This window comes from Rutidosis leptorrhynchoides, chromosome 3, assembly GCF_046630445.1.
Source record: "Rutidosis leptorrhynchoides isolate AG116_Rl617_1_P2 chromosome 3, CSIRO_AGI_Rlap_v1, whole genome shotgun sequence".
In the NCBI taxonomy this organism is placed as follows: domain Eukaryota; kingdom Viridiplantae; phylum Streptophyta; class Magnoliopsida; order Asterales; family Asteraceae; genus Rutidosis; species Rutidosis leptorrhynchoides.
In genome coordinates, this window is record NC_092335.1 from 228,214,321 (window position 1) to 228,234,124 (window position 19,804).

General features: G+C 35.1%; 1 pseudogene; it reads left to right on the forward strand.

The window, feature by feature from the left end:
• The first annotated feature begins 7,118 nt into the window (after positions 1-7,118).
• On the forward strand, positions 7,119-18,647 carry LOC139897257 (hypothetical protein At1g04090-like; annotated as a pseudogene).
• Positions 18,648-19,804: the final 1,157 nt, after the last annotated feature.

Below are 19,804 nucleotides of genomic sequence, written 5' to 3' on the forward strand. Positions count from 1 at the left end.
TCCGTTACCAACTTAATTTTGGTCGAAAGCCAAATATTTTTCATCTTAGAACATTTGGTTGTGGAGTGTATTTTTAATTACACCACCACAATAAATGGTTCCTCAAAGAAGGATTGAAATATATGTTGGATATAAAACATTTTCAATCATAAGATATATTGAACCCATGACGGGTGATGTTTTTACAGCACGTTTTGCTGATTGTCATTTAAAAAAAAAATTATTCCCTATATTAGGGGGAGAAATGAAAAATAAAGAAAAAGATGCTTCATGATGTGAATATCAATTAAGGTATATAGAACTCGCACAAAAGAATGTGAAACAAAAGTTCAAAAAATAATACATATGCAAGAACTTGCAAATTAATTACTTTATGCATTTATAGATACAAAAAAAGTGACTAAATCATATATAATAGTAGGAAATGTTCCAGCTCAAATTGAAATTCCAAAAGCTGACAATAATATCACTCATGAGTGTTTGCCACGTCTGAAACGTGAAAGACCAATTGGTTCCAAAGATAAAAATCCTCGAAAAGGAAAATCAGCTGATAATGAAGTAAAAGAAAGTGTTCAAGAAGAACTACAAATCAATATTCCTTCTGCAGAGGATATTGATAAATGTAAATACATAAATTGCGATAAATTATGCAATATTATGGAACCGAAATGAAATGAAAAATCTTGATGAGATATTTTCATATAATGACATCATGAATAAAGATGATGATCTGGAACCAAAATCTGTCATTGAATATCAAATAGACATGATTGAGCTCAATGGAAAGGAGCAAGACGAGATGAATTAGAATTGCTCAATAAAAGAAAAAATTTCGGATCAATCATTATCACTTTTAAAGATGTGAAACAAAAAAATGAATTTTTATCCGAAAAAGAAATGAGAAAAAATGAAGTTACAAAATAAAGCTAGACTTGTAACTCAAGAATTCTCTCAAACACCATGAATGGATTATGAGGAAAACTTATTCTCCTGTTATGGATGCAATTACTTTTAGATACTTAATCAGCCTAACAGTTTCTAAAAAATTTAGAAATGCATCTCATGGATGTTATTACTACTTATTTAAATGAATCACTTGATAGTGATATACATGAATATCCATGAAGGATTTAAGGTATCAGAAACATCTAATGCAAAATACAAGGAAATGTATTCCATTAAATCACAAAGATTTTATATGGGTTGATACAATGGTACAACCGATTAAGTGATTACTTGATAAGAAAAATGGTATACAAATAATCTTATTTGCACATGTGTTGTCATTAAGAAAACAACAATCGAATATGTGATCATATTTGTTTATGTTGATATTCTTAACATCATAGGGACAAATAAAGAGATCCATAAAACCATTCAACTTCTAAAAGAAAGAAATTAAAATAAAAGATCTTGAAAAAAAATCAAGTATTGCACTAGTTTGCAGATTGAGCGTATGCCTAATGGTTTACTTGTACATCAAACAACTTACACCGAAAAGATTTTAAAACATTTTTTTAAAGACAAAAATATTGGTTGTTAGATCACTCAATATTGACACTGATTCATTACATCACCGTGAAGATCATGAAGATCTTAACGGATCAGAAGTTCCATATCTTAGTGCAATTGGAGCTATTATGTATTTTACAAATTGTACAAGACCTGACATTTCTTTTGCAGTTAATTTGTTGACAAGGTTCAGCTTAACCCCTACAAAAAGACATTGAAATGGGATCAAGCAGATATTTTGATACCCTTGAGGAACTGCTGATTTAAAATTATTTTACTCTAACGCTTCAAAACAAGATTTGGTTGATTATGTATATGTAGGTCATTCATCAAATCCTCATAAAGATAAATCTCAAACTCGATATGTATTCCTAAATGGAGGTACCACAAAATCATGGCATTCTTAAAACAAACACTTGTTGCAACATCACCAAATCATGACGAAGTGATTGCATTATATGAAACTACTCGAAAATGTGTTTGGTTGAGATCAATGACACAAATCATTATTGATTCTTATGGGCTAGAACGCTATAAAAAGACCAACAACTGTATATGAAGATAATGCAGCTTGCATAGTACAAATGAAAGAATAGTATCAAAAGTGACAGAACAAAATATAAATGCAAACAAGATGCTAAAGCCATAGACGGTCTTAGCGGTCATAATTTTGATGGGAAAGAACGGTATGTAGGTAAAGCTTAGAAAAAGACTGAAAGGGAATAGGAATTGAAACAACGTTGAGCTAACCATGAAAGAGATTGTAGACAAATCACACGGGCTAAACTTGTACATAAAAGATTTAGATGATACAGTTTCAGATGAAAAATCTCATATTCTTATCATATACTCAAGATCTCATAAAGGCCAACCAGATTGAAATGAGATACGTTCAATCAACAACTCTGCTGATCTTTATACCAAAGCACTGTCAACTACTATTTCCAGAACACACGTTCACAATATTGACATGAGTCAAGTTCAAAAGATGTGATGACTCAATGATGTCTACTTGAGGGGGAGTCAACTCCATGCTGCACTCTTTTTCCCTTAGCTAAAGTTTTTTCCCACTGGGTTTTCTTTAGCAAGGTTTTTAACGAGGCAGTAACTTATAGTTGATCTTCAATAAAACAAAATTGATATCCAAGAGGGAGTGTTATAATAATAACAATATTATTTATATGTGGATAGTCAATTTTGTACTAATACTTAGTCAATATTGGGTAGCTTTGTTTTTGTATAAATAGCCATGTATTGCAAGCTAAAACACTTGCACCATTTCTCACACTTACAAAGTGTTTCCTTTTTTCTCTCCATTATCATCTTTGTTCTTACACTTCATTATTAGTATTCTTAATCAAGAATCAAACCACTAAAGGTAGTTATAAGTCTACTGAATTATAACACAATCAAACCACTAAAGGTGGTTATAAGCCTACTGAATTATAACAAAAATTACAATTGCGGAGACATTAAGTAAACGTGATACATCCTAGCATGTTCTCTTTTATGATACATTTTAGTTATGTATTTAAGCATAGAAAGGAATTAAATCCAAATTTGTCAATGATCATTTTATTCAATAGTACGTCTACATTATTATTATTATTATTATTATTATTATTATTATTATTATTATTATTATTATTATTATTATTATTATTATTATTATTATTATTATTATTATTATTATTATTATTATTATTATTATTATTTATATATATATATATATATATATATATATATATATATATATATATATATATATATATATATATATATATATATATATATATATATAGGGGCAGGATCAATGGGGAAGTAACCAATCGGGAGGAAGTGGGGGAAGCAATTTTTTTATTTTTTTCGTTTTTTATGGAATTTTTTTTCCGGCATCAAGATCACACGAAAATATGAACATTTAGAAGAGACACTTCGTGATGAATGTTATTATTTAGGCGGGAAAACGATCGACAAAAATAACATTCAAGTTAATATTGTTCGTGAAGAATATGAACGTTTTTTTTTCATGTTTTGTGAAGTAAAATTTAGCCCGATTTAGAGTTTAGGGTTTAGGGTTTAGGGTTTGGTGTTTTGGGTTTATTCCATAAACCCAAAACACCAAACCCTAAACTCTAAACCCTAAACCCTAAACCCTAAACTCTAAACCGTTCGTGTTAAAAACTCAATCTAAATCCTAAATCTAAACCCTAAATCTAAACCCTAAACCCTAAATTTCTAAACCCTAATATCTAAACCCTATAAACCCTAATATCTAAACCCTAATATCTAAACCCCAATAGCTAAAACCTCAACATACGCTCGAAAGACACGATAATTGTTATATATTACTTCTTCGAGCGTTTTCCCGCCAAAATAAAAACATTTATCACAAAGTGTCTCTACTAAATGTCCATATTTTCATCCCATCTATAATGTTCGTGAACAAAGTTTTTTCAAAAAACGAAAAAAAAAAGTTTTTGCTTCCCCCCGATTGGTTACTTCCCTCTTGATCCTACCACTATATATATATATATATATATATATATATATATATATATATATATATATATATATATATATATATATATAGTGGTAGGATCAAGATGGAAGTAACCAACTACATGGACCAACTACCTTGAAAAGAAGTTCACGGACCTACTGCTTCATATGAAGTAAACCTTAGGTTTTCTGTTTAGCTCTCTAGTTGCATGGCCTCTCATTTTGTTCGTGTATTTTTTTGTCGGCTTTTCATCAACGGACCGAACTGCACTAATAACTAAGATTGTCCGGGGTTGGATAATCTATCAAATAATGATTAAGTGTGAAGAATATAGGCCGATGAAAATCTTTTACTAATATAAGTTTTTATTTTAATCTTTAAAAAAAACCAAGTGTAACCAAAAACTTTAACATTCATTACAATCCTAGCTACTCCCAAAAACATATTCAAACCAAGTCGGTGATCCATAGTGGTTTATTCTCGGGTGTTGAAATTGGAAATAAAAAAGTTCCTATATCACACCTCCAATACGTGGACGACGCTATTTTTTTCGGTACATGGAGTGAGAGCAACATACTTAACCTTATGTGTCTTCTTAAATGCTTCGAATTAAATTCGGGCTTAAAGGTAAACTATAATAAAAGTAATATATTTGGAGTTGGTGTAAATAACAGTGACATTGAGGTAATGGCAAATAAATTCGGGTGTAAGGTTGGCACATTTTCGTTTATTTATTTAGGTCTTCCAATCGGTGCTAAGATCAACAAAGCTTCTAGTTGGGACCCGGTTATTGAAAAGTTTGAGAAAAGGCTTTCGGATTGGAAAGCACGTGCGACGTCTTTTGGTGGTCGATTGACTCTTGTTAAGTCGGTTCTTAATAGCATCCCGTTGTATTACTTCTCGCTCTTCCGCGCTACGCCCGGCGTCCTTAAAAAACTTGAGAGTGTAAGACGTTCCTTTTTTTAGGGGGGGGGGGGGGGGGGGGGGCGGGGGGGGGGGGGTCGGGTACTAATTCAAAAATGTGTTGGGTAAAATGAGATGAGATTCTTCTTCCATACTTGGAGGGCGGGTTAGGTTTGGGATCTTTAAAAAGCAAAAATTTAGCTTTGATCGGCAAGTGGTGGTGGAGGTTTTATTCCGAAACTATTTCCTTGTGGGTCAAAGTTATAAAAAGCATTTATGGTTCTTCGGGTGGTTTCGAGTCTTGTAATATTTCTGTTTTTAACTCCACTACATCTGCATGGTCTAACATCATCAAAACAGGAAGTGCTATAGATACAATTGGAGTTCCTTTCAGGTCTTCCTTTTCCAAGAAAATTGGTGATGGTTCAACAACGTCTTTTTGGGATGACAAATGGATTGGAGACATGGCGCTAAAATTCATATTCAAAAGGCTTTATCAATTGGACTTGTCTCATAATGCGTCTGTTAAAGACCGTACACGATGGGACGTGTCCAAATGTTGCGATTTTTGGGAATGGTCGAGATGTCCATTTGGTAGGGCTGCTGACGAGCTTTTTGAGCTGGAAACAATGCTCGGGTCGTTCACCATGGCCCCCACAAACACAGAATTCATGGTCATGGAATGGATGCACTAGCGGTTTATTCACAACAAAAGCACTCTCGGATTTAATCAACTCAAAATTGCTCACGACAGGTACAACAAATCTTGAAACATTGCGAAACAATCTTGTTCCAAAAAAAGTGAAGGTTTTCGTTTGGCGTACTAAAGGTCTCGCTTGCCAGCTCTTATCGAATTAGACAAGCGTGGGGTTGATCTCCACTCTACTCGTTGCCCCATTTGTGACGATAGCGTGGAATCGGTTGACCACTCGATTGTCTCATGTAAGCTTGCAAGTGAGATTTGGGATAAAATTCGCGCATGGTGGGGGCTAAATTCTGCTACAAATGTTGCTCCAATTACTACTTCAAATTGTTGCGTTGCTAAATTTTTAAAAGGTTCTTCGGCTCAACAAATGTCGGATCTAGGTACGAAGCTATGGCAAGCGGTGGTTTGGATGTGCTGATACTTAATTTGGAAAAACCGAAATCAAAATGTGTTCAAAAATAAATGTTGGAATCCGCCAGTGGCGCTCAACGAGATACAATTTTATAGTTTCGAATGGATCGCGAAGAGGTGTAAAAAAGTGTCGATTGATTGGCATACATGGCTTCATAATCCTCAAGTTTTTCTCTATTAATTTTTGTTGCTAGCTTAGCACCAAGATTGTAGGATTGTAGTCTTGTATATTGTGAGTTTGTGAGATTCTGCTATGTATATTTTCATGTACTGTGAGTTTTTTGTGTTAATAAATAAAATATCATATTGCCTTTCAAAAAAAATAAGTACCAATATAAAAGAATAAAAGTAACATATATACTTTTGAAACAAACTTAAATATAAATATTTTTAGCTCTTTTATGGTTCAGCATTAAATGCAATATATTTTTAATATAAAATTATATATTTTTATGAATAAATTGATTCATAATTTACGTATGAAAAATTCTTTATAATATAAAAATTAACATAATTAATGTTTAAGTGTACTTTAACCCTTTTGATATGAATAATAGACTTAAAATGATTTCAATACCAAGTATTCTTACTTGAAAACGTTGACCCCCTTGAAAATTAAAGTGGCATCCTCTCAAGTTTTGACAACATCCGTTCTGTCCATTTCAATTTTTCATATGGGCTCTGTTCAGTTATTAAAAAATAGGACTCTAGTATACAAAAGTTTTAGACAATTGTAAGATTAAGTTTACTAAATAATAAAAAATTAAGTTAAGTACAAACATCAGTCATAACAATATTATTCAAAAGTACTACATATTGTTGGATTATAGGCCCCTTTGAATTATGAGCCATGTGCAAGCGCATATGTTGAACACCCTCAAATCCGCCCCTAACATCCAATCTCTGTCTCTATATAACTATATTATTATTATTATTTTTTATTATTATCATATGAGCAGATATACAACTCGTGCACATCCATTGCACTAAACCTGTCCAAGTCCAGTTTCACATATTAAGCAAATAATACTTCCAGATTTTTTATCAAACAAAAGCAACCTTTTGTTATATTTATCAAAATTTTGGTATATTTATTCAATCAAGATGCATGCTTTAGGGTGTATATTAATCAGTGTTCTTGGAGTCTTGTTGCTCATCAATAATCCAACCATGGTGGAATCATCAAATCGATTATGGCCGTGTTCGGAAAAAGTATCTAAAAGGAGGAAACTTGCCGCAATCGAAACCACCTTCAAACTTCCTGCTCCTTTACCCAATTGGCTTCCCGGTTCTAAATTTATATATCGTCATTGTCATCTTTTATAATATAAAAATAAAAATCGATGATATTAATGTTGATTCACAAGATTATAAAATATAAACTACAAGGGTGGTTAGTCCCTATGAGTGAAAATAACAAGAGGTCCAGTTTCAAATCATAGGAGAAACAAAATACCTCTTTGTAGCCACCGATGTTGACAATCGATGACTCTGGACCCGCAAAGCTAGTGATCGCCTTGGATTAGTTGGCTCACAAAAAGCGAGCCAAATACTCAAGTTAACTAAAAAAGTTTACAAATTTGTTTTAATTCTTTTGTTTTATTTTTTAGGTGGAGGTTTTGGTGGCGGAGCCATAGATATAGGAGGATTACAAGTGAGTCAAGTAACAACATTTAACAAGATTTGGGCAGCTAATGAGGGAGGACCGGGCAATGCAGGGGCAACATTTTATGAACCGGGTTCAGTCCCTCAAGGTTTTTCGATTTTAGGATGTTATAGCCAACCGAATAACATGCCTTTATTTGGGCATGTTCTTGTGGGAAAAGATGTCACAAATGACTCTTCTAACCCTTCTCTAAAATCACCAATTGACTATACTCCTGTTTGGAACAGTTTGTATCTTAATATCAAGAAAGATGGTGATAGTTATATTGAAAGGACCGGTTATAGCCCAACAAGCACCAAACATATAAGTCATGAGCTCCCAAATTACTCTAAAACCAATTGGTAGTAGAGAGAGACACTCATGAGCTTATATGTTGATCTTGACATTTATCCCCAACCAATGTGGGATTGGGTTTGCACCCAACAATCCTCCCCTCCAACCGAAGACCACATCACCAGGCCTCCCTTCAACGATATTCCGCACAAGATTCATTCATCTTATATCGCCGGCCATTACCCGCAACTCTCAACCTGACCAAGGCCAAATCAGGGAGATCTTTTGATATAAGGCACACACAATGATCCATTATCGTTGGCGAACTTGGGCGATTAACCCACATCATAATTTTGAGCTAACCCGCTCTGATACCACTGAAAAGACTGGTTATAGCCCAACAAGCACCAAACATATAAGCCAAGAGCTCCCAAATTACTCTAAAACCAATTGGTAGTAGAGAGAGACACTCATAAGCTTATATGTTGATCTTGACATTTATCCCCAACCAATGTGGGATTGGGTTTGCACCCAACATATATTTGGTTCCCCAATCCACCTAACGGATACATGCCTGTTGGGTATCTTTTTACGAATTCATCACAAAAACCGGATCTTGATAGAGTCCGTTGTGTCAGGTCTAACTTAACGGACTCTCTGGAGACCGATGTATGGATATAGGGACCGAGCAATATTTTCAATGTTAATGAATTCAATGTGTTTAGTTCTAGGCCAACAAATAGAGGTGTTGGAGCAATGGGTGCAACAATAGGAGGTTTTTTGGTTCAAAATGGGAATGGGGCCAACACATTATCATTGTCTTGTTTGAACAACTTGAAGGGTAGTTTGATAAATTCAATGCCGAATTTAAACCAAGTTGAGACCTTAATTCAAACTTATTATCCAGTGGTTTATTTACATCCTAATGAAATTTATCTCCCATCCTCAGTTGATTGGTTCTTTCAAAATGGTGCATTGTTATATCACAAAGGGGATGAGTCAAATCCTAGCCCAATTAGCCTAATGATGGGAAAATAATCACAACGGACAATCTACAAAGCGGAAACAAATCCGTTTGACCAATACTTTCCCGACCCGTATGAACCCGTAAGGATGCTAACAAACAAGCTATAACAAATCCAACCCAAATCAGTAGCTAAACAATACCAAATTAGTAGCAAATCAGTAGCTAAGCAATAATCAAGTACACACAATACACACGAGACTTTTTACGTGGAAAACCCCTCAAAATCGAGAGTAAAAACCACGGGACTCGTAAGCCACTTAAACTTCACTATCACCAACAAGGAGAACAATACAATAGGTCTTTTCTAGATCATCTAGAGGTATACAACATCATCATACTCTTGAATTACAACAATCAACAAGTATATGAACAACCTAAAAGACAAAAGAGGAATTATCTCACCCAAAAACTGCTCTCTGTTCCAGCAGCAAAATCACGACCTACAGACCTCTTTAGACAAATTCGACGGTTGAAAATGTTGGACCTGATCTCAGGAAGACACAGTCCAAAATTGAAGAAGATTCAATGGTCGGATTTCCGGGGATCGTCGATTTACTGGGCTGCTGTACATAAAAACGGGAATTGAGAAAACACACTTTTTCTTGAGTTGACTTCTCTCTTTTTTTTTTATCTCTAAAATGATGAATACAGCTGCACTTGATTTGAATTAAGAGATGCCTCTAATGGTTGACCAAGTCAAATAACCATTGGGCCTAATTTTGTTGGGCTTGGGCCTTTCACATTAATTGGAAACCAAATTAAAACCCAACAAATCTCTCCCTTTCCAATTATGCGGAAGAGTTCGCCATCCCGACGATCGTGCAACATATCTTGAGCTTCTCACTTGCTAAAGCCTTTGTAAACATGTCAGAACCATTATCGTCGGTATGAATTTTATCAAGTTCAAACAAACCATCTTCAAGACGTTCTCTAATCCAATGATACCGCACATCTATATGTTTTGTCCGCTTATGATACATAGAATTTCTAGCCAAATGAATCGCACTCTCATTATCACAAAGAACCACATATCGTGATTGCTTAAACCCAAGGTCTTGTAGAAACATTTTCATCCACAATAGTTCTTTGCACGCTTCTGTTGCTGCCATATACTCAGCCTCGGTCGTAGACAATGCAACACACTTTTGTAACCTTGATTGCCATGAAACTGCTCCTGTAACACCTCGCCAAAATCGCCATCGACGCGGATGTTAACTTTGGTCCCAGTGCTCGGCTTGACTTCTAAGTAACAGCAGAGCTCTACAACGGAAGCAATATATCTAAGTACCTGAGACAAAACATGCTTAAAAGTGTCAACCAAAATGGTTAAGTGAACAACATAGGTTTAATAATTATAACAAGTTCTTAGACCACAAGATTTAAATAAGCGGTTTAATCAGTTCGGTAGTAGTGCTGGTGTATATGATATCGATACTAACCATTAGTTACCCTAAACACATCACGTTCGTGTCGTTCATCGTTATTATGTATCCATTGACCAGCGGTCATCCGGATAGAGACGTCACCCTCAATAGCGCTATCACAATAACTAAGCTTGCCTTTATACGTAGCAATTAACGATATCATGGTAGGGATTAAGCATGAATCAAAGCATGTTAGCAACAGTTTGAACTAATCAAAATAAAGTTTGAGTACTTGTGTCTAATTGTAAAACAGTTTAAAAGGAAGCATGTGTCTCACCCCAAAGTTATAAAAACAGTTAAGAAATAGTAAAAAGAGGGGCTATGAAGTTTACCTTAATAGCAGATAAATATTCCACGCAAGTTATATGATCGGAGTGTTGAACACGGGGATCTCAACCTAGAGATATTATGTTCGATTAGTTAATGTCTAATAGACATAAAGTTTATTTATTAATATAGCAAACTATATTAACAGTGACCGTTCTCGAGAAAAGTTATATTTATATTTATATAGGTGATTATATACTTAGTGTATTTAAGTGTTACTATATAATTAAGTGTATAAGTTATACTAATAATAGTATTATTATTTATTTTAATTATTCAAATATTATGTAGACTTATCATTATATGTTACATCTATAAATATACCTCTATGTGATACATACATATACATATATTCTTTATTATTATTACTATTCATGTAGGTATTTATAACTATATGATACAGATATAGAAGGTGTATGTGTTACATATATAATAGTGTAAGATGGTACATATACATATACTTATCACTTTTATTTTTATTAAGTTTATTAACTTATACTTTACATAATACACATTCATATATACATACACACGTACATATACATACATATATACACACATACATATACCTGTATGTATATATTTACATATACACACACACATATACATACAGGGTATACATGCACATACGTACGCATGCATGCATGCATGCACGTACACCATGATCAATTCCTAAACTTTATCTATCTTTTCTACATTACTAATCTTACCATCAAAACTTTTATCTTTAACCTAATCAATACATAAAATCATATCTTTTCAACATAATTACTAGTTACATTCCTTTGATCATACTTGTTATCATCTTTTAATTATATTTTTAATTATATTTTTATCATCTTTTACTAACCATAATCATACTTGTTATCATCTTTTAATTATATTTTTACTTTGATCATAACCATTATTATTTTATTAATCAATTTTTATCAAACCTACTTAACCTTATTACCATAACACCTTTAACATAAAATTATAACTTATCATAATCATAAACTAGTTTCATCAAAATTCTTAGTCTTATTAACCTAAACTTCTACCATTACACAATACGTGTTCTTGTTTAACCTCCACCTTTTAATCTTAGCCATAATCTTCAACTAACATTAACTAACTTCATGATCATACATAATTCAACCTAGTATCTTATTAACATAAAATCATGACTTTATATCATAATAAATAATCATCTTTTTAGCCATAATCAATTCGTATTCATAACCTAAACTTCACATTAAATCATAATTCATACTTGATTCATTATCATCTTATTAACCGTTTATTATAATACTTGATCAAAATCATACTTCATATTCATTATCTTTATTCATTCTTACTAGTTACCTCGTAAAATCATAAACTTTTATTATAATACATACAACTATAACTTAATAGATTTAATGTAGGAATGTACTAGGGTTTATTAGTTATACCTTAGGGTTTAATGATCAAGAATGATGATGGACGTGGACTAAATAGACGACAGAAAACAGAAGCCAAGCAGCAGTAAACACGACCCAAAAGGCTGTTTGGGTTTGTATGATTCGACAGAAAAACTGGTGCAGGAGCAACAACAATGAATCACGACCCAAAACAAGGGTTTTCTTGACCCGTTTGATCCCAACAGAAACAGCAGTAACCCGCAGCAACTTTGCAGGTTTCTTAGCTTGTTTGATCACGAATTTGCAGCAGGCAAATAGGAGATTAAAAGGGCTGTTGAGTGGCGACTATTACAGCTGCTATTAACAGCTGTTATGGCTCGAAAAAGACGGCAGAAAAACAAGAACTAGTAGCTGTTTTGGACTGCACAAAGGTGGAGGATAGGAGGCTGAATGGGTGGCGATTAGAAGGCTGAACAGCAGGTTGTTTGGTGGGGTTTAAGGTCGATGCAGGATTGGTTGTGGAAGGCTGTCTAGTCGACTAAAAAATAGAAGGAAAGAAGCTGTAAATTGTCGACTAAAAAGAGGGCTGAAGGAGGGTTGTTTAATCGACACAAAGAGAAGGAAAAGGCTGGGGAACTCTGTCGACTAGAGCAGCCAAAAAGAGAGGGATTGTGACAAATTTTATGATGCTAATTTTGAGAGATCATGTAGCCTTTTATAGATGACTCTAGTTTCCTAATCCACTCAAATTGCTTAGAGATCAAGGTTTATGTGTTAGTGTTTGGCTAGGACTAGTTACTTTGTGAACAAGTTGGTTTCCCTTTTCTTTTTGTGCTAGCCAAAATTACATACAATACATATTTATATTTTTTTTCGGCATTTTACTATATTTATATATATTATTATTATTATATATTATTATTATTATTATTATTATTATTATTATTATTATTATTATTATTATTATTATTATTGTTATTATTAAAGTTACATTTATTTAAATAAGTTGTATTTATTTAATTTACATTATTGGTCCATATCCTTTATTAATTTAAATTTACTTCTAATTAGTTTTTAATTTAAAATTTGTCACCACTTAATATTATATATAGTTTATTTATTAATTTAATATTAGGGTTAGGGTTTAAGATTTAATTACGAGCATTATTTATAAGAGCATTTATTATATCTGGATAACAACCCTAATGCTAATACACAGAGTATGACATTGAAACCCTAAGGGCAATTTGGTAAATTCAGATGGGAAAAGTGAGGGTTGTTATAGCTCCCCCTGCGAAAGTCATCAAATATTCAGAAGTGGATTTCATGTTATCTTTGTTTCCTGCCATATCTGAGTCTGTATAACCAACAAGCACCGGCTCTCCATTTCCGAATGTGATACCTAACTTTGAAGTACCTCGTAAGTATCTCATAATCCATTTAACTGCTTCCCAATGCTTCTTACCCGGATTTGACATAAACCGACTAACAACACCTACCGCATGAGTTATATCAGGCCTAGTACACACCATAGCATACATCAAGCTACCAACCGCTGAAGCATATGGAACTTTATCCATCTCCTCAACATCCTCCTTTGATGTAGGGCAATCTCTATCTGTTAGCTTAAAGTTATTAGTAAGAGGGGAACTAACCACTTTAGCATTCTCCATGTTGAATCTACTAAGCACCTTTTCAATGTATTGCTCTTGTGATATATGTAACGTCTTAGCACCTCTATCTCTAGAAATCCGAATGCCAAGAATCTGTTTTGCTGGTCCCAAGTCTTTCATAGCAAAAGACTTGCTCAATTCTCCCTTCAACTACGCAATTCTTTTAATATTTTTACCAACAATCAACATATCATCAACGTATAACAACAATATGATGAAATCATCATCACCAAACCTCTGAAAGAAAACACAATGATCTGAAGTTGTCTTTCGATAGCCTTGCTTTTCTATAACCGACTTAAACTTCTTATACCACTGTCTCGGTGCTTGCTTCAACCCATATAGACTTTTCTGAAGTCTACAAACATAATTTTCTTTACCCTTAACCCGAAAACCTTCAGGTTGCATCATGTAGATTTCCTTATCCAAATCACCGTGAAGAAAAGCAGTCTTGACATCCATCTGTTCAACCTCAAGATCAAGACTAGCAGCTAACCCAAGAACCACTCGAATAGATCCCATCTTCAAAACCGGAGAGAAAATCTCATCAAAATCAATACCCTTTATCTGGCTGAATCCTTTAACGACTAACCTAGCTTTGTACCTTGGTTGTGAAGTAAGCTCATCTATCTTCACTTTGAATACCCATTTGTTTCTCAAAGCTCTTTTGCCTTTAGGTAACTTCACCAGGTCATAAGTATTGTTCTCATACAAAGAATTCATCTCATATTGCATAGCTTCACCCCACTCTTTCTTATGCTCATCTTTCATTGCTTCTGAATAACACTCTGGCTCTCCCCCATCAGTGAGTAATACATACTCATCAGCAGAACATCTAACAGAAGGATGATGGTCTCGAGTAGACCGCCTAAGTGGGACAAATGAAGGAATATCTGGTACTGGAATCTCTACCTGCTCTGGAGCATCACCAACATCAGTACCATGTTCATCATTCTGAACATCATCTCCAACATGTTGTGGAGTAACTGGATCCAAATCAACAAGATCAGTACTAGGTTGAGGAACTGAATCTGTCTTCTCAATATCTTTTAACATCTGATCTTCTGTAAAAACAACATCTCGGCTTCGTACAAGTTTCTTCTGAACTGGATCATATAACCTGTACCCAAAATCATCTTCACCATAGCCGAGGAATACACATGGCTTAGTCTTCATATCAAGCTTTGACATCTCATCTTTAGGAACATGAACAAAAGCTTTACATCCAAAAACTCATAAATGACGGTAAGAAACATCTTTGCCGCTCCAAACCCTGTTAGGAACATCAAAACGCAAAGGAATACAAGGGGTTAGATTAATAATATGAACTGCCGTATTTAAAGCCTCACCCCAAAAGGAATCGGACAACCATGCATGTGAAAGCAAACATCTAACTCTCTCAACCAAAGTTCTGTTCATCCTCTCTGCTAAGCCATTCAACTGAGGTGTCTTTGGTGGAGTATTTTGATGCCGAATACCATTCTCCTTACAATAAGCATCAAATCTGCCAATGTATTCACCGCCATTATCAGTCAGAATACACTTGAGTTTCTTCCCCGTTTGCCTTTCAACTAGTGCATGAAATTCCTTAAACTTCTCATATACTTGATCCTTTGACTTTAAGGTATAAACCCACACCTTCCTGGAATGATCATCGATGAATGTAACAAAGTAGAAACATCCACCAAGTGTCCTAGTCTTCATAGGCCCACAAACATCCAAATGCACTAGATCAAGTATGTTCTCCATTCGAAAAGGAGAATGACTCTTAAACGCAACTCTGATCTGTTTACCTACCAAACACTGAGAACACTTACTCAAATTAATATCACTAACACCCGACAACACATTCTTCTTAAACAAGATAGACATCCCCTTTTCACTCATGTGGCCAAGTCTTTTATGCCACAACTCAGTAGAATCAACATTGTCCACTACGTTAACAATGTTCTTGATGATCTTCGGACGCGTGATGTATAATCTTGAGTCTTTCTTTCCTCTTCCCACTATCATAGAACCAAGAGTTAGCTTCCAAATACCATTACCAAAACCATTATAATAACCATCATCATCAAGAATGCCTGTTGAAATAACATTAAGTCTCATATCCGGAACATGTTTTACATTATGCAAAACTAACTCCATTCCCGTGTCAAATTTCAAACAAACATCTCCAATACCAACGATCTTTGATAACTCGACATTACCCATCCTAGCAAATCCATAGTCACCTGGAGTGTAAGATGAGAAATGATCTCTACAAATTGCAACATGACATGTAGCACCACTATCAACAATTCAACTCGTGTCATCATGAGTAAGATTGATCATATCATAATCAATACAAACAAAGAACTCATCTGTGATAGCGTTAACTTCAACCTTATCATCATCACCACCATCACTTTTCTTTTGTTTATTCTTGTCATATGCCTTTTTCTTCTCATTCTTCAACTTTGGACAATACCACTTTGTGTGCCCCTTTTCATGACAATTATAACACTCAGCATTAGCAAATTTACCTTTGCGTGAGCTGCTACGATGATTGCCTCTTTTACCCTGACCTCTACTATGACTTCTCCCCCGCATTTCTGTCACCAAGATATCTGACTGTGAAGAGGAACCTTGTGACTTTCTTCTCATCTCTTCATTCAAAATACTACCCTTAGCCAATTCCATGGTGATAGTACCATTCGGTGCAGAGTTGGACAAAGACGTCCTAAAAGTCTCCCAAGAGTCCGGTAATGTACCAAGTAACCAGAGACCCTGAATCTCATCCTCAAACTTGATACCCATACCTGCAAGCTGATTTATAATACCCTGATATGCATTTAGGTGATCTGTAATAGGAGTCCCATCATGATACTTCAAAGTCATCATCTGCTTAATTAAGAACAACTTGTTATTCCCAGTCTTTCGCTCATATAACTGCTCAAGCTTTTTCCATAAGGCTTTAGCATCAGTCTCCCCAGTAATATGATTTACAACATTATCATCAACCCACTGCCGAATATACTCACATACTTGTCTATGCAAAATTTTCCATTGAGCATCAGATTTTTCCTCAGGTTTATCCTCAGTAAAAACAGGCAAATAATAATATTTCACATAAAGAAGATCCTCCATCTTGCCTTTCCAAACATGATAATTTGAACCATTTAAACTAATCATTTTACTTGTATTAGCTTCCATCTTTCACACAAGTCAAATCAAATAACCTAGCTCTGATACCAATTTGATGGGAAAATAATCACAACGGACAATCTACAAAGCGGAAACAAACCCGTTTGACCAATACTTTCCCGACCCGTATGAACCCGTGAGGATGCTAACAAATAAGCTATACCAAATCCAACCCAAATCAGTAGCTAAACAATACCAAATCAGTAGCAAATCAGTAGCTAAGCAATAATCAAGTACACACAATACACACGAGACTTTTTACGTGGAAAACCCCTTAAAATCGAGAGTAAAAACCACGGGACTCATAAGCCACTTAAACTTCACTATCATCAACAAGGAGAAAAATACAATAGGACTTCTCTAGATCATCTAGAGGTATACAACATCATCATACTCTTGAACTACAACAATCAACAAGTATATGAACAACCTAAAAGGCAAAAGAGGAATTATCTCACCCAAAAACTGCTCTCTGTTCCAGCAGCAAAATCATGACCTACAGACCTCTTTAGACAAATTCAACGGTTGAAAATGTTGACCCTGATGTCAGGAAGACACAGTCCAAAATTGAAGAAGATTCAACGGTCGGATCTCCAGGGATCGTCGATTTACTGGGCTGCTGTACATAAAAACGGGAATTGAGAAAACACACTTTTTCTTGAGTTGACTTCTCTTTTTTTTTTATCTCTAAAATGATGAATACAGCTGCACTTGATTTGAATTAAGAGATGCCTCTGATGGTTGACCAAGTCAAATAACCATTGGGCCTAATTTTGTTGGGCTTGGGCCTTTCACATTAATTTGAAACCAAATTAAAACCCAACACCTAAATGGTTCAAATCTCCTACAAGGTGGTTCAAATGATGACACATATTGGCTAGACCTTCCAAAAGATGGTTCGAGTCAAGAAATGGTTAAGAAAGGTTACTTACAAGATGCAAGTGCCTATTTTAATGTTAAGCCCATGTATATATTGCTATTTGGTTATTTTACCCTTTTAATGGCCCATCAAGAGCCCAAGTTGAGTTTGTAACCATTCCATTTGAAAAGATAGGAGAATATGTTGGTGACTGGGAACATGTTACATTAAGAATAAGTAATTTCAACGGTGAGTTAACTAGTGTCTTTTTCGCTCAACATAGTTGGGGGACATGGGTTATTGCTTCTGTTCTTGAGTACGCGAGTGGGAATAAACCGGTTGTGTACTCATCGCTAGATGGGCACGCATCTTATCCTACAGCCGGGTTAGTTTTGATTGGTTCTTCGGGGGTTAATATCGGGCTAAGAGATGATACGGCTAAGAGTGATAAGGTAATGGATACCGGAGTTGGGTTCATTGTGGTCTCGGCCGAGTATCTGGGTTCGAAAGTGGTTGAACCACCATGGTTGAACTATGTAAGAAAATGGGGTCCAAAGATTGATTATGACCTTGATAAAGAAATTACTAATTTGGAGAAGGTTATGATAGGGAATTTGAAAACATCTTTTGACAAGCTTGTAAAGAGTATTCCAAGAGAGGTGTTGGGTGAAGAAGGGCCCGTTGGCCCTAAACTGAAAAATAGTTGGAATCGAGATGAAATTTCATAAATTCAACTTATAATAATACAAATTTAAGTTTGTTACAAAATGTTATTTATATGAGATTCTGTAAAATTGTACTACGTATACATTCCTTCTCTTATTTTTCTATTGAAATGAAAAACATTTCAATATGTATACATGGTTTCGTAAGATCTTTTATGGCTTTTTGTATACACCACTACAAATTTTTTAAACCAATTTAATGTCCTAAGCTCCTAATATTGATATAAAATGTCTCAGATTCAAACTACGAGTATAATGACGTACGTCACGCCATGGGTGACGTCACATTCAACGCATGGTGTATAGCACATGAACCTGTCGGGAACCTAATGCTGTATCACGTGTAACACACGTAATATCCAGTAAACGTTCAACTCATGCTCAATCTACCGTCACGCCATGGGTCACGTGATGGACTGTCAAGGTTGACTTGGTATTGCTGAGTTGGACCACATCCCTAGATTTCAGGAACGTGGAATAGGTTGTAGGCTTGATTAGGAGGTTCTAGTGGCAGTTACAAGTCGTGGGTGCTATTATAATGGCTATCATGCATAACTATCATTTTATTATCTATAAATAGCATCATTTGGCCTCATTCAATGGCCAATCGACCAACTGATCATTTCACACACTAACCTTCCATAGCTTACCTTGGACGCTCGGAAAAAGACAAACAACATCACCACATCCATCTCCCATTTAACCGAAGGAACCCCTTCCAAAGGTTAAACTTCCTTTTTAATTCACTTGCACTCAGACCGAACAATTTTGGTTTGATCATTTGGCGCCATCCATGGGACCCGACTAATCAACGCTCTAATAGCAAGATGACAGAAGGTTCCAACCCACAATCCACTACTAACAATGGCAAAGAACCATATGACCATTTCAAACCTAATGACGATAGCACTTACGAAACTCCAAATAATTCCATCAAGGGTACCCGTTTGCAGTTTGATGACGACGAGAAGGAAGCTGATCAATGTGACTCTGAAGAGACGGAAACTCAAGAGGAAAACGTACACCAGCTCAAACCCATTAACGGCGAGGAAGCTATACACTTCTTGGCAAAGGGAGGATTCGTTTTACCCTCACTCATGCCCAAAGGCGCCGAAAGGCCTACCGGTATGTTGAAGGCACAACCCCGCATCTCAACACGTTCGGTGTCAGGGACCGGTAAGAGTTCTGACAAAACTAGGGGGAGGCACGAAAGGATCTGATTGATAATTT